Genomic DNA, 25,044 nt, shown 5'->3' with positions numbered 1-25,044 from the left:
ACACACACATACCTCTAGAAGTTTATGTTACCAGTGGAGTTTCTCCATCCATTGCATACGCTGAAGTCTAGCTACAGTGTAATCTTGGGTAATATATAGAAAGCCACTCTTAGCCTTGGTTTCCTCATCCCTAAAATGGGAAAAAAATAACCATACCTATTTTGCAGGGTACTCATGGGGGAGTCAGTAAGTATAAAGCTTTTGTATGATTTGAAGCACATGTTGTCAGCTGCCATCAAGTTGCCTCCAACTCATAGTGACCCCATGTACAACACAATACAACAATGCCCGCCTTTGTGCCCTCTTCACGGTCAGTGGTATGCTCAAGTCCATTGTTTCAGCCACTGTGTATTTTGAGTACCTTCCAACCCAGGGGATCATCTTTCAGGACTATATTGGACACTATTCTGTTGTGATCCATGGGGTTTTCATTGGCTGATCTTTGGAAACAGATCACCAGGCCTTTCTTCCTAGTCTGGCTTAGTCTAGAAGCTCCACTGAAACTTGTCCTCCATGAGTGACCCTGCTGGTATTTGAAATATCTGTGGTGGATTGGGCACACGGGTTTTGTGTGCCATCAAGTAGATTCCGACTCATAGTAATCTCATGTAACAGAGTAGAACTCCATAAAGTTTCCTAGGCTATACTCTTTATAGAAGGAGCCCTGGTGGCACAGTGGTAAAGCACTCGGCTGGTAACCGAAAGATCAGCAGTTCGAACCCACCAGCTACTCCAAAGGAGAAAGATGTGGCTATCTGCTTCTGTAAAAGATTATAGCCTTGGAAACCCTAAGGGACAGTTCTACTCTGACCTATAGGGTCGTTATAAGTCAGAATGGACTCAATGACAAGTTTGGTTTAACAGATAATCTTTAAGAGGGCAAATCACCAGGTCTTTTCTCTCATAGAGCTGCTGGTTGAGTTTGAACTGCCAGTCTTTCAGTTAGCAGCCCAGCACTTAACCACTGCACCACAGGGATCCTTGGACACATACCCCGTTGCCATGGAGTCAATTTCGACTCATAGCGACCCTATAGGACAGAGTAGAACCGCCCCTTAGGGTTCCCAAGGAGCGGCTGGTGGATTCAAGCTGCTGGCTTTTTGGTTAGCAGCCAAGTTTTTAACCACTGTGCTACCAGGGCTCCCTTGGGCACATTAAAAAAAAAAAAAAAAAAATTGCCGTCCAGTCGATTCCTACTGATAGTGACCCTATGAGACAGAGTAGAACTGCCCTATAAGGTTTCCAGGGAGTGGCTGGTGGACATTTTGGTTAACAGCTGAGCAGCTCTTAACCACTGTGCCACCAGGGCACATAGTAGCTGTTAAAAAAAATCCATAGCTGGTCATAGGACCAATAGGGACAGGAGGGCATAGTTGTGCGATATTCAGCACCAAACTGCTTGGGTTTGTAATCCTATCTCCCACACTTACTAGCTAGGGAAGTGTGGGCAAATGACTTAACGTCCATGTGCCTCGATTTCCCTGAATGTAAAATGGGAATGGTAATAATTGCATCTACCTCCCAGGATGGGGAAGTTGAAAGGAATAATCCATATAAAGCGCCCGGCACAGAGTAAGTACTCGATCAATACTGACTCCTGGTGCCATTTGCAGTCAATACCCTGGAAATGGTGGTTCTCATTTAGTTTTTTTTTTGGTCTACAGACTTGAGGTCTATAGATTTGCCAGCACATTTTCCATGTAGCTGGGTTTGAGAAAGCTGGCTTGTGTTATGTTTTGCTAAGGGCCCGTAAAACAACCACTGTGCAAGAACTGAAGGCAGAGTTCTCACTTGAAACCAGAAACATCTGACTTCCTTGTTTTCCTTCGGGACACTCATAATATTTTGTGTTTAAAGGGGGTGAAGGTGGGGTGACTTATCAAGGGAAACTGAGACAGAGAGAGCCAAGAAGCCTGCAAGAGCGCTGTCTCTCTTCCAACAGAGAGCAAAGAAGCCAAAAATCAGTCTCCAAACCATTGTCAAAGAATGCTAAGGCTGGAAGGAACCGTGGACTGATCTAGTTTGGCACTTCCTCAACCTGGCTTTGCGTAAGAATCACCTGGGGAACCAGTTAATTACACAGATTTACCGGTCTTGGGATGGAGATTCTGGTTCAATAAGGCGGTCCGTCTGGGAATCTGCATTTTCACACTCTCCCTTCCCTTCCTGCTGATTCATAGAAGCTCTAATGATGGCCTTCTGGAGTCACTGATTTAGTTCAGTGGCAACAGATGGGGAAACTGAGGCTCAGGGAAGAAAATGACTTGTCCAAGGCCAACCAGCGAGTGAAGGGCATATGTGAGACTCCAACCCAGGCCTTCTGATTTCTCTACACTCCACCCCTTGGGAGGGCTTCTGGGGAAGCTGGAATGTTTTCTCATGCTGGCTTTGTCTTTAGAACCAACAGCCCCTTTTCTTTTCTTCCTTTAATTTATTTTGTTATTGTTGACAATATACACAGCAAAACATATGCCAATTCATCATTTTCTACATGTACAACTCAATGACATTGATTACATTCTTCGAGTCGTGCAACGATTCTTACCCTCCTCCAGCCCGTTTTTCCATCTCTAGGCAAGACTTCATCTTACATACTTTGGACACGTTATCAGGAGGGATCAGGCCCTGGAGAAGGACATCATGCTTGGTCAAGTAGAAGGTCAGCAGAAAAGAGGAGGGCCCTCAACGAAACAGGTTGACATAGCAGCTGCCAACGGTGGGCTCAAGCACAACAACGTTTGTGAGGATGGTGCAGGACCAGGCAGTGTTTCATTCTGTGGTACCTACGGTCACTGTGAGTCGCTATGAGTCAGAACCGACTCGACGACACCTAACAACAAGAGGTGACACAGAACCAGGGGGCATCCTACAAGAGGCCAGTTGGACCTCAGTCCTTCAGACTTGCCCGTTTTCCCCAGCTCTACCCCCTCCCACACCGTATCCTTCTTCTCTTCACCCAAGCAGATTGTAGAAAACAGCTAAAACCAACCTGAGAAACAGAAGCATTTTCTGCACATTTGCAGAAGCAGCCATTAAAACTCTTAGCCACCCATTCACCCTGAGTTGGCAGGGATTTTTTCCTTTTTTTTTTTAAAGATTGGAATGGCTTGAGTATCTCTGATTGCAAGGGCTGATTGGGGACACAGCCCTGATATGCAACTCTGCATCCACCGGCCCAGCAGCTCAGTTAAATGGCTGTTAGACCCTCAATACTGGGCACCACTCAATGCTATCAAGAGCTTTAATCTTGAAAAGGCACAAGACAGGGCCCTTTCTCCCCTACTCTCTGCATGTGGTTACCCAGGACTTAGGAGTGAATGGGGTTAATGTTTCAAAGCTTTCCGAAATATTTGGATAAGTACACCTGATAGTCTAGATTCTGGGGGCTCAGAAGACAAGAGTTTATGTGTATATACTTTATGGGGCAGACTTTGGTACGGCCCCCTCATAATGGAGGTTCCAATCACAGCAGGAAATAAGATTGTATACAGAAACCCAGAGGGCCGGGAGAGTATCTGATGACAAGCCATTCTCAGAGCCCGCTGGCACTCCAGCAGATTCCCAGGGAGGGAAGAATAGCTATAAGCAAGCAGGGAGAGCGTGACCTTCACCAACACCTTGGTAATGAAGTGGCACTACAGGTACTCGATGGGTGTTTAGCGAAGTTCAACTCTCATCTTTGCCCATCCAGGAGGGAACTTCCAATTCTTAAGGCAGGAAGAAGTGGAGCGCTGAAACTGACCATGTAGAATCAGGAGACAGACCTGAGTCTGGATGCTAGTTGCTTATGAGCTGTGTGGCCTTAGGCAAGTTACTGAACGCCTCTGAGCCTCAATTTCTCCATCTATAAACCACCAGCTGCCAACCATCCGTCAGTTTTGACTCATGGTGACCCCACATGTGTCAGAGTAGAACTGTACTGAACAGGGTTTTCAGTGGCTGTGACCTTTAGGAACTAGATTGCCAAGGCTTTCTTCCAAGGTGTCTCTGAGTGGCCTCAAACCTCCAACCTTTGGATTAGCAGTCAAGCACATGGTTTGCATCACCCAGGGACTCCTCTCCAAGATAGGGTTAATAATAGTGCCTGGAGATGTAGTAAAGGAGCCCTGGTGATGCAGTGGTTAAGCACTTGGCTGCTAACTGAAAGGTTGGTGGTTCGAAACCACCAGCCGCTGGTCGAGAGAAAGATGTGGCAGTCTGCTTCAGTAAAGATTACAGCCTTGGAAACCCTATGGGGCAGTTCTACTGTGTCCTGTAGAGTTGCTGAGAATCAACTCCATGGCAACAGGAGTTGTGATGGTACCAATGTAGTGTTGTATGGAAGCACTCAGTACATGGTAGTTGTTGCTGACATTGTGGTAATTATTATTATTTGGGTGGTTCAAGATATCAACATCTCAGATTCCCATCCCCTAGAAAGACAGAGCGTCAGCAAAAATGAAGGAAACTCTCAATGAAAGGATTGATACAGTAGCCTTAACAATGGGTTCAAACATACCAAAGATCGTGGAGATGGCACGTTTTATTCTGTTATACACAAGGTTGCCGTGAGTCAGAGCTGACTCGAGCACAACTAATAATAACCATAGAAAGAAGGAACCTGGGGGTACTGAGAGCCAGGGCTATGCCCCAAAGGTTTTATTGGTACTTTAGTTAGGACCTGTACATTTGCAAGGGACAGAAACCCAACTCAAATGGCTTTTAGGAAATAAAAATTTATTGAGTCACCCAACTAAAAAGTCTAGGGGCAAAGCTGTCTGCTTTTAAGCATGATTGGATCCAGGTACTCAAATGATGTCACCAAGTTTTAATCTCTCTCCCCCATCTCTTGGTTTTCTTTTCTTCTGGATTGAATTTACTGTAAAGATGGCAGCTTCATTCTTTCACCCCCCCAACTTAACAAGCCTAGACAAAAGAAAATCCCAGTCATCCAATGTTGTTAGCTGCTGTGGAGTTGGCCTCCAAGTCACGGTGACCCCACACACAACAGAACACAATGCTGCCTGGTCCCACACCGTCCCCACGATCAGTTGTGGATTGTGCCATTATGATCCACAGGGTTTTCGTTGGCTGATTTTTGGAAATAGATCACCAGACCTTTCTTCCTAGTCTGTCTTAGTCTAGAAGCTCTGTTGAAACCTCTCCAGCATCACAATAACACACAAGCTTCCACTGACAGATGGGTAGTGGCTGCACTACAATTCCATTGGCTGGGAATTGAGCCTGGATCTCCCACATGGAAGGTGAGAATTCTACCACTGAACCACCAATGCCCCCTATATCAGATGTAATCACCCAGAAAACACAATTCCGGGCACTGTCTTCCACCATGTAAAACCCATCATAGCTCTCAGAAGAGTCCAGATTCAATATGGAGTACAAGGTTCTCCAAGCTCTGGCCACTGCTGACTGCTCTGGTCTCACCTTCTGCTCTCCCCTAATGTCATTCTGGAGACTTCTTCTAATCCCCTGATCTTAAACATGCTGTACGTCCTGTAAAGAATGCCTTTCCTGATCTCCAGCACCCTTATGCTCCCCATTTCTGCTTGGTGAACTCTTATCATTGGAAAACTCAAGAGTTTCCTTGCCTTAAAACCTCTTCTCAGTGCCATCCCCCCACCCACAACAGGGTTAAGTATTTGCTCCTTGGCACCTCCTTAGGGTTGTTGTTGTTAGGTGCCATCGAGTCGGTTCCGATTCATAGCGACCCCAGGCACAACAGAACAAAACACTGCCCGGTCCTGCGCCATCCTCACAGTCGTTGTTATGCTTGAGCTCATTGTTGCAGCCGCTGTGTTAATCCACCCGGTTGAGGGTCTTCCTCTTTTCTGCTGACCCTGTACTCTGCCAAGCATGATGTCCTTCTCCAGGGACTGATTGCTCCTGACAACGTGTCCAAAGTATGTAAGATGCAGTCTCACCATCCTTGCTTCTAAGGAGCATTCTGGTTGTACTTCTTCCGAGACAGATTTGTTCGTTCTTTTGGCTGTCCGTGGTATATTCAATATTCTTCACCAACACCACAATTCAAAGGTGTCACTTCTTCTAAGAATTGACGCCTCCTTAGGGTCAGTGGTGGAATTCTTCCCTTCTGTGTACGAGATCCAGATTCAGTTCCCAGCCAGTGTACCTCAGGCACAGCCACCCCCGTCTGTCAGTGGAGGCTTGCATGTTGCTATGATGCTGAACAGGTTTCAGCGAAGCTTCCAGACTGAGACTCAAGGGGAGCTAACAACAACCTTGGTACCTCCACCTTACCCTACACACACTTCCCTTAGAATATTTGCTATGCTTCTAGTGCGTTAAACCTTTACATGTAAGTCTTTCCCATTAGACAATAAGAGTTCTGAGAGTAGCAACTATGCTTTATGTCATCCTTACATTGTAGTACAATGACTAGCACATTACAAGCAATTACAGGACGCTTGTTCAATGAATTAATAAATGAACACTTTTAAGAGTCTGTTATATGTTAACACCTATACCTCTGCCCACAGCTTGCTTCCTAACAAAGAAAAATAAAAAAGACTCCAAAAGGGATCTAAATTTGTATAGAATGTTGATGCATTAAATGTGTATGTTTAAACTTCAGCCCATGCTCTGGGAAAGTGATATAGAATAATGCCTAATTACCAAGGATATACTCATCATTGCTTTTAATGCAAATAAGTCAACAGCTTAGAAACAAGGAAAGTGAGAAGCCGAGTGTCTTCTCCAAGGTCGCTCGGGGAATAAATAGGAAAGGCAGGAACAGAATGCAAGTTTCTGCTTCTTTGAGCCTTAGTGTTTGGACACAGAGTGGTCAGTATACACCAGCTACCATCTTACTGCCCTGAACTAGGCCCTTTGCATGTATTATCTGTAAGCCTTGAAACATAATTGTTGATAGGTATTTTAGCTCCATTTTACGCATGAGGAAAAGGAAACCCACAGGGCTTAACTCATGCATCTGGGAAGAAGCTGAATTTGGTTTGAAGCCGAAAACCAAACCAGTTGCCATCAAGTTGACTCCAGCTCATAGTGAGTTTCAGAGTAAAACTGTGCTCCACAGTGGCTGGTCTTTCGGAAGACATTGCCAGGCCTTTCTTCCAAGGTGCCTCTAGATAGATTTGAACTGCCAGACTTTGGGTTAGTAGCTGAGTGCTTAATCATTTGCATCACCCAGGGACTCCAAACCCAGATATGGCTAATTCCAGAACCTATGGTCTGCAACATCTCACCACTTCTCAGACGATAATAAAAGCTGCCATCACTGAAGCAGCAACTGTGTTCTAGGCACTTACTTTAGTCCTCCTAAGAACCCTGCAAGGCTGGTTCAATTATAATTTCCCCAGTTGTGCAGACAAGAAAACTGCTCTTCATACAAATTAAGTCATTTTCCCAAGGTCAAAGGTGGAATTAGAACTTGGCCCTCCCTGACATCAAAAGCCATATTCTTGCCATGTCCTACACCAAGGTTTCTTGGTTCTGGACATACATTGGAACACACAAAGAGCTTTTTTAAAACTATAAATCTTAAGGCCCCACTCCTTGAGAGTCTGATACAGTAACAGCACTACAGAGAAGTAAAATGTGGAAGCAAGCCACGTGAACCATGGCCTCAACTACCTTGAGACCAAAAAGAACTAGATCCCAGCTACCACACCAGACCACTCTAATCGGAACCACAATAGGTGGACCCCGATAGACTAGGAGAAAACTGTGGAATAGACTGCAAATTCCTGAACAAACAAAAAAAAACAGGTTTACGGAACTGGTTGAGACTGAAGGATTCCCTGAGACTATTGCCCTAAAATACCCTTCAAACCTTGAACTGAAACTAACCTGAGGTCACCCTGTAGCTAAATAACAAGTTGGCTAAAAAAAATAATGAATATCACCCTTTAAAAAATCATCTATATGAGACCAAAGGTCAACAATTACTTTAAAGCAAAGATGAGAATGCAAGGAGGCAGGGAAACTAGATTAATGGAAATGGAACAACCAGAATGGAAATAATGAGAATCTTCACGCACTATGCAGAATGTAGCTAGTGTCACTGAACAACTTGTGTAGAAACTGTTGAATGGGAAGCTAAACTGCTGTGTAAACTTCACCGAAAACACAATATTATTTTTCTAAAACGTGGAAGCATGTCGGGGAGATGAAGGCAAAGGCAAGAGAACTGTTTTTCTCAAACCAAAGCACAACAGAGAAAGCCAACTGGGTCCCTGCAAATGTGCTTCCGCAATGCTGATGCTGGCATCTGGGCCAAGGAGGCGGCGGAAAACCCCAACCTCAGATGAGTGTGGCCGGAGGGACAGTGGAGAGGGAGAGTCACGAGAGAAAAAGCAAAAGTCAGAGTTTATTTTAAGGCAAGGGCTTCAAAAAAATGTTCCCTTCAACTGCTTAAGTAAGTGATACACAAATGGCGACTTGGCAGCAGTGGAACAGAACGGATTTGTTCTAAGTTCACAGGCCTGGAAAGATGTCCAGGACGTGGTGAGGAAAGCAGACTGTGAAGCGGCATGAACGGTATGGTCCCGTCTGCATGTGTCGTATGAGTATATTACTAGGCTTTTTATAGCGTAGTGGTATATAGCATACTATACCATAACGTAGCATAGCATACTATAGTGTAGTAGAGCTGTGTACAGTATAGTATAGTGTAGTATACATTAGTACCACTTAATATAACTTAGCACAGCTTAGTATAGGATAGTCTAGCATAGCTTAGTGTAGTATAGGAGCCTCGATGCCACAGGCAGTTTGGGATTCGCTGCTAGCCTGAAGGTTGGTAGGTCAAACCCTCCCAGTGACTCCACAGAAGAAAGACCTCACAAACTGCGAGGAATCCTTATGGAATCCATAAGGATTCCAGCCCAAAAAGTCCTATAGAGCAGTTCTACTCTGTAACACATGGGGTCGCCATGAGTCGAGGGCCAACTCAACGGCAGCTAACAGCTACTACGGTGTAGTGTAGTATATACTACATGCATATATAAATGTGTGTGTATATATATGTACAACAGAGTATGAATATACTATGTGTGTATATAATAGTACATAAACCCATTGCCATCAAGTCAATTCCGACTCATAGTAACCCTATAGGACAGAGTAGAGTAGAACAGCCCAAAAGGGTTTCCAGTGGTGTAATCTTCATGGAAGCAAACTGCCACATCATTCTCCTACTGAGCGGTGGGTGGGTTTGAACGCTGACCCTTCAGTTAGCAGCTGAGTGCTTAACCGCTGCACCACCAGGGCTCCTTTAATAGTACACAGCATAGAATTTATTATGTATGTAGAGTGAGTAGGAATATACTATCATGTATATAGTATGTTCTTGTTTGTATATATAATTTGAATACACATAAACATATAGAAAGATGTCCCCCAAAATATTAGTGATGGGGTTTGGAAGGATTTTTGCTTCCTTCCGAAAAGGAAGGAATATTATATTGAGTTCCTACTTTGTATCAAACAACCACCTTTCTTCCTCGTGGCATTTTTTAATTACTTGAATATTCTAAAAGCATGCATTTGCTTTTACCTTTTTAACAGATCGTTTGAAAATAAAACAGTCTGCTGTCAACATCCCCAATAACCACAGATGAGGACGTTCCTTCGTGACATTTATAGAAGGCCCAGGAGAAGAGAAGGAATAGGAGACACTGCGAGAGAGAGAGCGCCAAAGATAGAGTCCACCGCCCATCCCCCCCCACACACCGCACCTCTCCCTCCGCCTCCGCACACTAATTTTTTTTTTTTGCTCTGGGGTCACCATCTGTAGATTTGTTTTGCACAAAAATAAAGCCATCCATCTCCCTTACCATGTTGTCATGTAAGCTCAGAAAAAACCACAGTGCTCAAGGGGCGCCTCAGTGGGGAAAGCACTTATCTGCCTCGGCCGGGTTTGCGCCCCCCTTCCCCCAAGGCATCCTTCCCCAGACTCAGGGGGTGGGTTTTGTTTATCCCCCTGGCACACAATGAAATGTCGGGAACACATGCTCAGGGTGAGGTGGGGCCCGACGAAGGTTAAAAATGGAACAGCGGCTTTGATCCCCAGCCAACACCAATGACGCTTGGGTTTAGGGCCAGGGTGAGACGTCATGTTCCCTTGCTCTGTCTCCACAGAAGGTGCAGACAGTCCCCTCCTGACTCAAAACGCAGACAAGGCCTGACTGGAAAATGGAAGGGAAGCCCCAGACTAAGAGTCAGGCCTGGGAAACTGGGAGAGAGAGGCAGGACTCCTAGGGGAGGGCAAGGGAATGTCTCCACTTCCAGTGCGGAGCCTGGTGCGGGGAGTTCGTTATCTGATGACAACAGCAGGATTTGGAGCGGAACCCTTAGGGGGCCTCCATAGAGAGGACAAATGCTGACAGGCCAAGGAATCTCCTTGTAATTAATCTATGGCCGCCATTCTGTAATCACCTCCCTAGGTGCCGCCATTTTGTAATCGCCTCTCTACATTCCTTCACTCTTGTAATCGGAACTTCAGTTCGTCTCTGCACTCTTCATTCATCCAGCAAATATGTACTGAGGGTCTGGTTTATTCCAGAACAGGCCTAGGTGCTGAGGCTCCAACAGGGAAGAACACACAGGCCCTGGCCTCCCAAATCTTGCAGTCTGGTGGGGAAGGGAGGCACGGAAGATGTCAGTGGCAATATCATGAAATGTATTCAGAGGTGGGGGAGTGTTGGGTGCAGGAGACCGCAACGATGGAGGTAACTCCCGCTCAGGGGAGTAGGAGGTAAGGAAGGAATCTTGGAGAAAGATGGAGGCAGGGGCAGATTATACCATAGGCAAGATAAGCACAATGCTTATCTTGCTTACCAGATCATCTGTAGTGAACAATCGCACTTTTTTTTTTTTCACCACATCAAAGATTCAGCTTTTTGGTATGGCTGGCATCTCTCTCCCAACCCCACAGCACATTCCTACAGAATCAAAGCCTGTTCTCAAATGTACAATCCCTGACATCTTTGATGTGGTGAAACCCTTGTGAGATTGTTCACTACAGATTAGTAAGTAAGCACAAGTAGGCCTGTACTTACCTTGCTTACTGGGTAGTCTGCCCCTGGATGGAGGCATCTAAACTGAGGCCGGAAGAATAAAAGCGAGAGTTTACCCAGTCTTTACCTGAGGGAAGAGTGCCCCAGGTGGAGAGAATGGCACCTACAAAAGCGCTAAAGAGACACAAAGTGTGGATGGGAAGAACTAAAAAAGCAAGACACTGGTATGAAAAAAAAAAAACTGATATGAGGTGAGACAAAAGCTTTCTTTCTAAAGTGCAGAGTGGAACAAAGATGTCTGCCCCCATTCTTAATTACTCTTACTATCAAATTGACCAAACACTTCTAATCAGAGTCCACACTTTTATTGAGCATGCACTACGAGTTGATAACTCTTATATGATCTCTTTGCATCCTCACGAAAAATTTCACCATTTGAATAAATTAAAACTCAGAGAGGTTACCAAAACCCATCGAGGCCATATAGCAACTAAGTATATATGGGAGGAAAGGTCCCTGGGTGGGGCAAATGGTTTGTGCTCGAGTACAAACCTAAATGTTGGTGGTTCAAATCTACCCAGTTGTACCATGGAAGAAAGTCCTGGCAATCTGATTCCATAAAGATTACAGACAAGACAACCCCATGGAGCAGTTCACTCTAACACATGGATCACCAAAAGCCAGAATCAATTTAACAGGAACAGATTTTTATATACAGGTGGAAGGGGAAGGATTTGAACCCAGGGGCTCCAACTCTGCTTACAGTATTCATATCATCTTAGCAGAAATAGATTGCCTTATTGAGGTGCACTTTAGTGACTGAACCAGATTTCAGGTCAGGGATGAAGCTGTCTTCCTCCGTTCATCCATTCATCCATTCAGTCAGCCAGTCATTGCAAATTCATTGGGTGTCACCTGGGGCAAGTTCTCATCTCTCTCACTCCACACTGCTTTGCCTGTCTCTAAAACTGGTTCTCATAATATTTTTATACTCTAGATAATAGAGAAGGAGCTCTGGTGTCTGGTGGCACAAAGGTTAAGCACTCAGCTGTGAACCTAAAGGTAGCTGGTTTGGACCCACCCAGTGGCCGCACAGTAGAAGGACCTGGTGATCTGCTCCTGTAAATGTTACAGCCAGGAAAACCCTATGGGGCAGTTCTACTGTGTCAAATGGGGTCACTGTGAGTTGGAATCAACTAGACGGTGTCCAACAACAAGAACCGATTATAGAGGATATCTAGGTCTTCTAAGACCAGATAATACCTTGGAGATGAAGCTGTATAAGGATTTTCTCTGCAGCTCTACTGAGGATCATATTTTGAAGTTGACCCAGTTACTTTAGCTGGTGGTTGATAAAGGAGAGTGTCAGCGAAAATGAGGAAAATCCTCAGTGAGATGGAGTCACACAAAAGTCTCACAATAGGCTCAGCCATATCAAAGATCATGGAGATGGCACAGGACCAGGCAACAGTTCATTCTGTTATACTTAAGGTGGCCATGAGTCACAGTTGATTCAACATAAGACCAGTTCTCATTTACCTGAGGTTCACAGAAGGTAAGCAGACAAACAAGAAAGGACAGCGTGATTTCTTCACCCTCCAAAACTCTGGTACAGGTAAAAACAGAAAAGAAAACTCCTCGTTTATCCTGCTAACTCTTTCTGTGAAAGCCGCTAGGTAGAGTCATAAACCTCCCTATTGTTTGAAGCCCATTTTCTCAGGAACAACAGGCAGAAAGGTGAAATCATGGAAGCCACTAGAAACAAATATCTTAAAACCCCACGTCTCTGTTGCAGAGGGTGATGTTCACAAAAGAAGCCTGGAAATGAGCCTAAAAAAAGCCCGCACCCCGTCAGACACAGAGGTGGGATTTGAACAAAAAGGTCAATAACTTCAACAGAGGTGCCATTGAAGGAGTGACGGAACATAACTTTCTTTGTCTCTGTGTGACAGGTGACACCATCCCATGGGCACCTCCCAGCAAGGAGCCAAATCCTCAAGTTCATTTTTCTGTGACTAAGCCACCATCAGCCTCCTTAAAACAAGGTGACTTTAACACCCAAGGAATTTTGCTTTAGGGGAGAATCTTTTATCCTCTCCATTGTAGGAGCTGGGTGGTATGGAGGCATGCCAAGGCCTAAATGTGAGAAAAAGAACAGAGAAATGGAAAACATTGTGGTGGTTACTAAGGAAAAGCATTTGCGGCCAAATTGGGAGACAGGAAATTATTGGTCTTTGGATATTCCTTAGCTGAGTGTATCAGTCAGGGCTCCCTAGAGAAGCAGGCCAATAGGACGGGAATTCCTTCCTTCCTTCCTTCCTTCCTTCCTTCCTTCCTTCCTTCCTTCCTTCCTTCCTTCCTTCCTTCCTTCCTTCCTTCCTTCCTTCCTTCCTTCCTTCCTTCCTTCCTTCCTTCCTTCCTTCCTTCCTTCCTTCCCTCCCTCCCTCCCTCCCTCCCTCCCTCCCTCCCTCCCTCCCTCCCTCCTTCCTCCCTTCCTCCCTCCCTCCCTCCTTCCTCCCTTCCTCCCTCCCTCCCTCCCTCCCTCCCCCCTTCCCTCCCCCCTCCCTTCTTCCCTCCTTCCTTCCTCGCTCCCTCCCTCTCTTCCTTCCTTCAGGGATTCCCTGGGTGGTGCAAACAGTTAATGCACTCAGCTGCTAAATGAAAGGTTTCAGGTTCCATCCTTGGAAGTAAGGCCTGTTGATCTACTTCTGAAAACTCAGCCACTGAAAACCCTATAGAAACAGTTCTGATCTGACACACATTGGGTCACCATGAGTCAGAATCAACTTGAAGGCAACTGGTATTTATTTAAAGAAATTGGCTCACACAATTGTGAGGGCGCTGGCAAGTCCAAAATCCATACAGCAGGCCCGTAATTTGGAAATTCAGGCAGAAGTTGATGGTGCAGTTTTGAGGCAGAATTTTTTCTCCAGGAAACCTCAATTTTTCCTCTTAAGGCCTTCAACTGGTTTTATGAGGCCCACCCACAATATCTACTGATTGTAGATGTTAGCCACATCTACATAATACCTTCACAGCAACACCTAGATTAATGTTTGGCACTAGAGCCTCCCAGAAGAAGGTCCTGGTGATATGCTTCCAAAAAATCAGCCACTGGAAACCCGGTAGAGCACAGTTCTACTCCGACACGCACGGGATCACCATGAGTTGGAGTGAACTTGATGGCAACTGGTAACCAGCACCTAGCCAAACTGCCTCAAAAAACTAATCGTTGCACAAGATAATTTGGGGGTTCATACGTTTTGAGCTTTAGCTGTTGGCGTGCTCTGTTGGTCTGCAGAGAAGACAAGGACAGTAAAACAAGCTACCCTAGGGGGCAATTACATTCACTTTACCAAGCTGCTCCTGGATTTTCAGGTGCTACCATCTTGTCTGAATGGAAAGGTGCCACCTCTTTGGTTTCTTTGTTATTTGTCTTAATTTTCTTGGCCAGGAAGACTGAACTCTTGGGTTGGCCCAAGCCACAAGACATCCACTCTCTGCCATTTTCTGGTTGTGCCATATTTGGCAAGAACTTTGTCATCTCTTAAAGCCTCAGTGTCCTTGTCTGTAACATGGAGGTGACAATCCAAATATCACTGGATTATTTTAAAGAGGTAACAAGATGAATTATGTAAACAGTCTGATATAAAGCAGGCAAATATTGGTTTCTTTCTCCCTTGCTATGTCCTTTTCCTAAATCCAAATTCTCCTTATTAACTGCCAGAACAGTGTCTTGGTCATCTAGTGCTGCTGTAACAGAAATACCACAAGTGGATGGCTTCCACAAAGAGAAATTTATTCTCTCAGTCTGGTAGGCTAGAATTCCAAATTCAGGATGTCAACTCCAGAAGAAGGCTTTCTCCGTCGGCTCTGGAGGAAGCTCCTTGTCACCAATCTTCCCCTGGACTAGGAGCTTCTCCACACAGGAACCCCAGGTCCAAAGGCCATACTCTGCTCCTGGCACTGCTTTCCTGGTGGTATGAGGTCCCCAACTCTCAGCTTGCTTCCCTTTCCTTTTACCTCTTGTAAGATAAAATGTGGTGCAGGCCACACCCCAGGGAAACTCCCTTTACGTTGGATCAGGGATGTGACCTTAGTAAGGGTGTTACAATCCCACCCTAATCCTCTTTAACATAAACTTACAATCACAAAATGGAGGACAACCACACAATACCGGGAATCATGGCCTAACCAAGTTGACAGACATTTTGGGCAGATACAATTCAATCCATGACAAGTTGGTGGAGATTATTTTAATTGGCCAAGTCTGAAAGACAAATGAAATAAGAATATCTCTCCTTGGGGTGAGAGAAGCACGTGGATCTAGGAAATCAGAATATAATTACCACCATTCTCGCACTGATTTTGGTCATTTTCTTTTTCCTAATAATCAAAGCAATAACGACAATGACACCCTACATTTCAGAAGCTGCTGTACTTGAAAATCACTCCTGAAATATCTGAAGACCTTAATAGACAGTTTAAGAACTCTACAAACTTCTTGCCAACAAATAAAAAGGGAGGCTGAAAAATAGTCTACCTTATGGGAAATTTTCAATTTTGTGTAACTGGCATATAATTAAGGAGCCCTGGTGGCAAAGTGTAAATGAGTAGGAATCGACTCAATGGCGGAGAACAGGCATATAATTGTGCAATAATAGTAATAAGCAAAATACTGTTAGTACTACTACTGATAATAATAATCGTTTCTGTTTCTTAAATGGAGCCCTGATTGCACCGTGGTTAAGAGCTCAGCTGCTAACCAAAAGATCAGCAGTTCAAATCCACCAGCCACTCCTTGGAAACCCTATGGGGCAGTTCTACTCTGTCCTATAGGGTCGCTATGAGTCGGAATTGACTCAACGGCAACAGATTCATTTCTCAAATACTAAGTATGTGCCGTGCATCCTACTAAGTACTTTGTGTATATTATCTTGTGTAATATTAATTCTCAACGTAAACGTATAAAGGAGGTTTTATTAACCTGTTTTACTGAAGCAAAAGTTGTATCTTGAATAGGCTGTGTGTCTTACCCGAAATCATGTACCAGCAAGACAGTGAAGCCAGGGTGAGAATCCGGATCCTTCTCACTCAGCTGCTTGGGCTTTTTAGGAGGTTTCAGGTTCCTGGGGGGCTTTTATTTTTCCCCTTCTGCAACTTCTATGACAAATCTCTGTCTTTTATTATGTCTGTCAGTCTGTCTGTGAAATTCTGTTTCTGTGTCTCTCAGTGTGTCTGAGTCTTTGCCTTTGTGTAACACACACATGACATGACTGCACACACAGACACGCAAGCACACCAAATACATCCACATTGAACATGCACAAATATGCCACACAAAAATCACACAGTCTCCATATCCAGATGCCACACACACTATGCATACACACACGACATACACACTCACATATTCACACATAGTGCGCATTCGCAGCACACACAGACACAAGCACATTTACACCACACATACTCACAAACATAACACAAAAACTCTCCGCATACACATATACCACGGAGTCATGTACATACTTCACATACGTACATACACCCTACCAACACATATATCACACACACACACTCCATGCCCACACATGCACCACACACACACACTCCACACATAGACAAACCACACACCCAAACCACACGCATACATAAGCATCCACCATACAGACACACATTACACACACACACACATATATAAGCACTCAGCTGCTAACCAAAATGTTGGTGGATCAAACCCACCCAGTGACTTCACAGAAAAAACACCTGGCAATCTCCTTCTGTAAAGGTAACAGCCAAGAAAACCCTATGGGGCAGTTCTACTCTGTCACCTGCGGCCACTATGGGTCAGAATCAGCTCAATGGCACACACGACCAACAACAAATACACACACAAGTGCACATACACACACACTCTGTACTAGCCAGCACGCTGGCCGGCCGACACATGTGTTCCCTGTAATTTTATAAGCCCACATGTGCAGGTCAACCTCGATAGATTAAGATAGATGCTAACTAAATTTTCTAAAATTTCTCTTAGTCATTCTGTATTTGGAATCTTTTTGGTATGATTCTTGGATCAACCCTTTTAAAAGCTCTATACCTTCTGTTGGCTGGCTTTGGAGATGAGTTTGCGTTTTGGAAATAATTCTCTTGAACCTTAAAGCCATTGGTATTCGTTCTCTCTCAGAACGAGAAGATCAGGATTCTAGTTCCAGCTCCGGCACTAACTAGCTCGAAAGGTCTCTTCTTCTCCCTTGGACTCAGTTTTGCAATCTATACTATGGGGGAGACGCACCCCCTTTTGTCTTCTCCTTCCTCCAGCTCCTCTGCAGAGCCCCGGACTTCCATTGAATGCAGTTTGAAAATCAGGAGAAGAGCTAGGATTCACCATGCCTTCTAACTCTGTGATTCTGCAATGTGAAATTAATAATAACCATCAAGATAATAACAATATTGAAAATGGAAAATCTGATGCCAAAAGAACAAGATAAAATAAAGCCATAGCATATAATCCAAAACCAAAGATAAATGACACCTTGGATACTCATTTTTGTATTATCTGTGCTAAAATGCCGCTCAGCGGACGTAGATAATTAGGGGTTTCATTATGTGGTTTTGGCCAGCATTCAGTAATTTGTACTCTTGCATCCACAAACCCAACCATCAAACTACTCCAGATCCCAGTCATCTGACCCCACATCTTAGACAAGAATTAATGGCCAGAGCATTGAGAGACAGCCCTGTTATGAAATGCCATTCTGTCCTTTATATAAAATATTGTTTATTGCAGCAGATTTGCTGGTGACCTCCAGAGTCTGCTCACCAGTAACAGCCTGAATTAGTCTCTTCATGGCTTCCTTGTGCTCCAGTTCATATTCCAACCTCAACGAGTTAAACTGGCATCCGGTGACCTTGAGAAGATAGAACAGTTCTATGGGATGTTGCATAAACAAACAGATTTAGGCTGGACTTGACTTTGAGTAGCTAGTGGTGAAAGTGATGAACAAAATCAGGGGACCAGAGAGCATATCCCTGAAATGATGCTTTGGGATGGGAGAACGCTACCTTAATCTCTGATTTCATCAAAGCTGGGAAGAAACAATGTTCTACAGGAGCTGTTCTAGAAAACTTGGTTGGCTGCAAGTTAAATTATGACTGCCAATGGGGAAAGAGAACTCTGTCTCCAAATCAAAATGGCGGTGCTTAGAGTAATCAATCAGAAGAATTGTAAGACATATGCTGAATGTAGCACCTCAAAGTGAAAACAGATGGACTAATGTGTATTGATCTCCAGTGGCTGTTGACACCCTTTTGAAATAGAGGCAACAAAGGGCATGGGCAGGGGGTGCTGTAAGTGGAGAGGGTTGTACCAGGGGGGATTAAAAAACCTGTGGCAAAGACCCTTGGGTGAACTCTGGGCTTCATTTTAGAATGTCACCCCTACAGTCTTTTGCGCGAACAGCTGGAACTTAGGGGAGGTCAGGGCTTACTAATTTTGTCTAACTCTCATCTGTTTATTTTTATTCTTTCATTATCTCAGCTTCCTCAGCTCCTCCAGCCTGTGGATACATCAACAACAATAACACGCATCCCACAAGCTCTTCATGCAGGACCTTAGCCCCTCACCTTTTCTGAGGGGTCCCCAATGTGTCTGTCAATTGTGATTAGGAGCCCTACAATTCAGGTGTCCCAGCCTTGCGCCAAGCATTCACTATGCACTTATATCATGATCAGTTGCTACCTGGTGTTCTGGAGCTCTCAAAATGCCACGATTAAGTAGAGGACTCAAAAGAAGTGAGGAGACATGCCTTGGCCCTTTCTTGTGTTGTATCAGCAAACCGTGCCCCTGGTTAGCTGGCTGGCTTACAGATGGTGTGGAAAACTAATAAGCCATCCAGCAGAAAGTGAGTGTTGGTGGCTTAGTACTTCCTAAGTAAAAGAAAAGACACCTACAACAGAAGGCACTATGGGTAATGGGTAAATATGGTTATCCTTATGGAAATCTTTAGGCATATCATTCTCAAACCATAACTATCATGGGCAAGCTCAGCCTGGGGAGAGTCCCTGATCATGTTTTCTGTTTCCATCTCCTCTTCCAATTTTATTCCTCATCCTTTCCTTGATAGGTGAAACAAGAAGACTCTAACAACTCCATCAAAAAATGGGTAAAAAACTTGAATAGACATTTCACCAAAGAAGAAATACAAACGGCTAATAGGCACATGAAAAGATGCTCAGTGTCATTAGCCTACAGGGGACTGCAAATCAAAACCACAATGAGATATCACTTCATACCCCCTAGGATGGCTATGATTTAAAACAGTGAAAAACAACAGGTGTTGTCAAGGATGTGGAGAAATGGGAACCCTCATCCATTGCTGGTGGGATTGTAAAATTGTACAGCCACTGTGGGAAACTGTCTGGCAGTTCCTCAAAAGGTTAAACAGAATTATTATACAAGGCAGCAACTCTACTTCTAAGTATATACCCTAAGGAATTGAAAGCAAGGACACAAACAGATGCTTGTACTTCATTGCAGCGTTATTCACAATAGCCAAATGATGGAAACAACCTAAATGTCCACCAACAGATGACCCATGGTCTAGCCGTATGATGGAATATTAATCAGCCATGAAGAGAAACAAAGTCCTGATACATGCTACAACACGGATGAGCCCTGAAAACATCATGCTGAGCGAAGTAAGCCAGTTACAAAAAGACAAATATTGTTTGATTCCACCTATATGAAATATCTAGAATAGACAAGTGTATAGAGATCAAAGTTTATTAGTGGTTACCAGGGGCAAGCGTGAGGAAGTGGAGAAGGGGACTCATTGCTTAGGGGACACTTTTGAGTTTCTGTTAAGGGTGATGGAAAATTTTGGAAATGGATAACGATGATGGTTAAACAACATGATGAATACAATTAATGTTACGAGATTGTTACATGTGAAGAATGTTGAAACGGCCAAGAGGAGGACCAGGAGAAGGAGAAAGAGAAAAAGAAAGTCTATTTGGTCTTCTGTTGAACATCATCCCTGAATATAGCCAATAGGTTACTAACAGAACCAACAGACATCACCATATGGATTAGGGGCTCTCTGAAAGAAGGTAGGTCAGCTGAGGTGCACTGGACACATCTGAGAGTTAGATTTCTAATAAAAAATGGGCCAAACTATTCATATAGGTTGGGTGGAGGAAGGAGAGGAAACCCTGGGAGTCTCCAGAGTGACAATATCTCTCTACTGAACCCAACTGAGGCAGTCACCTCCCCCTAGTCCAGACCCCTAGAGCCTACTTTATCATTTGCAAAATGTACAGAATAACCACTCAATATTCAGGGACAAAGGTCTCTCTGGGGCTTCCTCTCTCCTCATCCCTCACTCAAGGAATTTTGCAAATAAATCACAATTGTTAATCCCTTGGCCTGAGAGTTATGGGCTGTAGGAGAGCAGGAGGAGAAAGTTGAAATGGGACTTTGGGGTGGAAAGAAGCCCCTGATGAAAAATGAAGGGTGAACTCACAGATGGGCAACCCCCAGTACAGATGGACCTTCCAGAGAAAGAAGGAAAGTGATAGCACAGTTGTGGGGGCAGGAGTGATCTGTGGAAAACAACGACAGTTGAACAGGCAAAGAGAGCGTCCAGGGAAGAAGGGAAGGAGAGGAAAGAGTTAATTGCTTAGGGAAAAGAACAGAAAAGGAAAAGCAAGCACTATTCCAATTATGGGTGAAGTTGAGGGGGAGGCCTTATTAGATCTGAAATGGCCCCTTCAGACTTACAAAGTGTTTGTTCCCAGGATAAGAGGCTGAAGGGCAATTACTACAGAGGCCTTCGCTGGGCCTGGTAATCTCCTTCCACACTCTCTTCTTAGTGACAACTGGCCTTGTAGACTCGGTGTCCAAGGCTGAGGCAGTGAGGCCAGCCGCAGACCCAGCAGCCTTTGCTCCATGGCTTCTGGAGTCTTCTCCGCTGATCTGGTCACTTGGGGCTCAGAAGAAGACAAAGTCAAAGAGGAAAGGCAGGAATTCTTGGCTTCCATTGTTGGTATGTGTGTGTGTCTGTGTGTTCTCCTTGGGTTTAGGGTAATGTGATGCAGTAGAGAAACATCATGCGTGTATTTATGTGACACTAATTCAACTATTGAGAGAGAGAGAGAGAAGTGCAGAATATAAGCAGAGCTCTGCCCATCAATCCATTCAATGAACTTTTGCCCCAGGGAGGGTATAGATAGAAGATGTGCCTCTGTTGTTCCTATAACTAGTCTAGTTTCCCAGGTGTCTTACAATGTGGCACTATGATAGATTTTCAAGGGTAATTTCATCTTTATTTATGAGATTTTCTCATCCGTGTTAGACCAGCTCCACAATCTGTATGTTTGTGTGTGCATGACTGTGTGTTGAGTGTATGTTAGTATGCGTTCTGTTTGAATGGGTAGACATGTGTTATGAATACGTATACATGCCTGTGTGGGTATTGTGTGCACATGTAGGTCTGTGTATGTACGTGAATGCATTTCAACTGTATGTAGGTATACAAGTGTTGGTGTGTTGTGAATGTAACTCAACAATAAAGAATCTATTTTTGCATTGTGTACTACGTACATAGGTAATCTGCTTGTCGGTTGGGTGTATGTGCTGAGGGCAGGAGTCCAGGGGTTTAACACAGATAATTGGGGGCTGTTCAGATGAAAGAGATCCCTGTGAAACTCTCAAATGTGTTTTCTCCCTTCATCTGAAAACTCCGGGGACTTCTTAGGGCTGAATTTATTCTCTACATGCTACCTGGGATTGTTGAATGTGAGTGCAGGTGGGATGTGTGTGTGTGTGTGTGTGTGTGTGTGTGTGTATGAGAGAGAGAGAGAATGTGTATGACTTTCTTAACTAGGTTAGAAATTAACACCATGTTGGGATGCGCTGCCCCATTTGCTTAACAAATTAAGTACTTATTCCCACTGTGGCCAGAACTTGCTAAAAGACAGTCCTCAGGTGCCAGGCCTCTTTGGGATTGCCATAACTAAATGGGGCAGTCCACATTCAGTAGCTGATCCACAGGAAAGCATAAAGGCCAGACCTTCCGCCACAACTCAGGACAACTCTGAAGGGCCATCTCGGCTCTAGAGCACTCCATGGACTTGGCCAAGTCCTTCACCGCTACTGCGCTGCAGCTCAGGTTCTTCCTCCGCCTAACCCTGGTTTCCTCCCATTCCTTCCACAGGTGTTGGTCCCAAGAGCTTGCCCTAATAAACGTTCTGCATGCTAATCTTCATCTCAGTTTCCAGAAAACCCAACCTGTGACCAGATGGCAGAAACCAAGTCTGGAACCAGTGAATCACAGAGTGGAATGGATATTGAAGTTGTTAGCTGCCATCAAATTGACTCCAACTCAGGGCAGCCTTATGTACAACAGGATAAAATGCTGCTCGGGCCTGCACTACCCCATGCTTGAGTCCATCTCACTGAGGGTCTCCCTTGCCTTCACTGACCCTCCGCTTCACAGCCATGATGTCTTTCACCAGCAACCCTTTCCCGATGGCGTGTCCAAAGCAAGCAAGTCAGACAACATTCTGTGGTGATCTATAAGGTTTTCATTGGCTAATTTCAGAAGTAGACCGCCATGCCTTTCTTCTTAGTCAAAAAAGGAGGGTGAGCGTGGTAGCACAAGTTGAAGAATGTAATCAGTGTCACTGAATTGTACGTGTAGAAATCGTTGAATTGGTGTACGTTTTGCTGTGCATATTTTCTACAACAAAAATAAAATAAATCATTTAAAGAAGAAGAAAGTATTCCCCGGGAAAAAAGCAGAATCTCCCAGAAGATGAGTATAATCCTTGGGACCCACTTGCTTTCACGTGCCCCCCACTCCTCAGCTAGACCCAAAAGCAAACAAGGAGCCTTCGGAAGTCCTTCCAACAAGCCCCTTCCTTTTTTCTTGGCCTCACACCGCTACTTTTCACCAGCCTCAAAGTTCAACGAAGTCTCAAGTCCCAAAAAAGAAGTGGCAAGGCTTCTTGCGCCAGATAATTAGAGAGATGGGTTCATGGACCCCGGACCCAGCACTCCAGCATAGCCTCAAAGAGTCCCTGGTGAACCATTTGCCGACTTTAATTTCTCAGGGGCTGCTTCAGCAGGTGGCCACTGGCAGGTAGTCAATAGGGGCCTTCTGGCTGAGGACTGGGGGCTCTTTGGAAAGGTCAACTCCAGAGGCCAGAGGGCACGGCTCGAGAGGTCACGAGGTCAGGACCCATCATGGTGACAGATGAATCTAAGCATGTCTCTCTCACTCTCTGGATGCAGAGCCAAGCCTCTTGAGACGGGAGAGGTGGAGGGGGTAGCTGAGGGGGGATCACAAAGAAAGGCGACTCTGGTGTCTGGCCGGCACCTCTCAACTGGTCTTCATTAGGCGCCCAGCAGCCCTCTCTTCTGCCGCCCTCTGTCCCCGGCTGATGGGGTCCTGTCTCCAGACCTCTCAACTGTTCCTCATTAGGTGAAACAGAGCGCTTTTGTCCCGCATGAAGCCTTCTTTGTTCCACCAGCCCAGCCAAGCTAGAAAGCCAGAAACTGATACAAAACAATGCCACTTTATCCTGAGGGGACCCCCTCCCTCCTCCCTCTTCCTCCCCCTGGTCGGACAAGGAAGGGTGACTCCCCTCACCCCTCCAGTTACATCCCTGGACATCTAGCTGGGAAAGTGTTTGCCGGGGCGCAGGAAACACCTCTAGCACAGACCAGAGGTTCTCAAACTCAGACTCACCTGGGGATCTTCAAAAACACCCATCCCTGCTTCCCACCCACAGACATTCTCATTTGTCCTGTCTGGGGAGCAACCGAGCATCAGGATTTGTAAAACCTCTCCACGTGACTCTAAAAGTATAGACAGAGAACTTGCTATCAAATATCCAAATATCCGTGCCCACCTGCCACCTTTGCACACCTTAAAATCAAGGTGGTATACAAAATACTTTGCACCTCAAGGGGCATAGCGCCATCCACCAGGACACACGCTTCCCAGAAACAGCCAGGAACGGCATACCTGTGTGTACCAGGTGAAGAAGCTCTGTCTGAAAAAGCCACATGGACACAGCTGATTCAAATGCCAAGGTTTTAATCTTGGCTTTCAGCATCTTCAATCAGGCACAGATAGTTTAAGATCCCTTGGGGCTCTGCCCATCTTCCTTCTCCTTAATCCTTAGCGCTGTGCTCTCTCCAGCAAAAACTCCACACCCTCAAAGACAAGATGGGTGACAGGGAGTCTTTGTTGGCTAGAGACAGGTTTCCTTGCCAGCTGCCATTCCCAAAGCAACACTGAAGCAGTTATTTATTCAAAAGTCATTGAGCCCTGATCTGTCTCAATACCTGCTACTACCAGGGCTACTAAGGAGGCTTGGTGGTACAATGGCTAAGCACTCAGCTGCTAACTGAAAGGTCAGCTGTTCGAACCCACTAGCAGCTTCACAGGAGAAAAGAAAGATTAATCTGTTGCCACCAAGTTGATTCCAACTGATATCAACCCTATAGGACAGAGTAGAATTGCCCCCATAGGGTTTCTGAAGCTGCAATCTTTACGGAAGCAGAGTGCCACATCTTTTGCCTGTGGAGCGGCTGATGGGTTCAAACCACCAACCTTACAGTTAGCAGCCAAGTGCTTAACCACTGTACCACCAGGGCTCCTTTTCCATAAATATTACAGCCTAGGAAATCCTACGGGGCAGTTCTGCTCCGTCCTATAGGGTCGCTATGAGTCTGAAATAACTTGACGGCACACAACAACAACATCACCGGGGCAACTATCCCAAAGTTCAGTGGTTTGGACCCACCCGGTAGCACCTCGGAAGAATGGCCTGGAGATCTGCTTCTGAAAAGTCACATCCATGAAAACACTATGGAGCAGAGTTCTACTCTGCAACTCATGGGGTCGCCATGAGTCAGAATCAACTCAGTAGCAGCTGGTCAGCTCATTATCAGGGCAGTTTGCACAGAAAGATGGTGTGTAACTTAGAGACAAGCAAACGTTCTCTTCCCCATCACACCAAGCCCCAGAGTATT

General features: G+C 45.1%; 1 long non-coding RNA gene across 2 annotated transcripts in view; it reads right to left on the bottom strand.

Moving 5' to 3' along the window:
* LOC126065307 (uncharacterized) overlaps positions 1 to 25,044 on the bottom strand; it is a 386,754-nt gene that overhangs the window by 136,963 nt on the left and 224,747 nt on the right. The window contains exons 7-9 of one of the 2 annotated variants that reach the window (XR_007514822.1): positions 20,782 to 22,741; positions 17,824 to 17,911; positions 13,621 to 17,410 (exon numbers count right to left, since the gene is read on the bottom strand). The exons of the other annotated variant lie outside the window; for it this stretch is intronic. This is a non-coding gene — a long non-coding RNA (uncharacterized LOC126065307). Of the gene's footprint in view, positions 1 to 13,620; positions 17,411 to 17,823; positions 17,912 to 20,781; positions 22,742 to 25,044 lie in introns of those variants that run through there. 2 annotated transcript variants of the gene reach the window in all.

Source organism: Elephas maximus, chromosome 22 (genome assembly GCF_024166365.1).
Source record: "Elephas maximus indicus isolate mEleMax1 chromosome 22, mEleMax1 primary haplotype, whole genome shotgun sequence".
Lineage (NCBI taxonomy): Eukaryota > Metazoa > Chordata > Mammalia > Proboscidea > Elephantidae > Elephas > Elephas maximus.
Note: the sequence above shows the minus strand (reverse complement) of the source record. Positions and strands in the feature narration are given on the sequence as shown.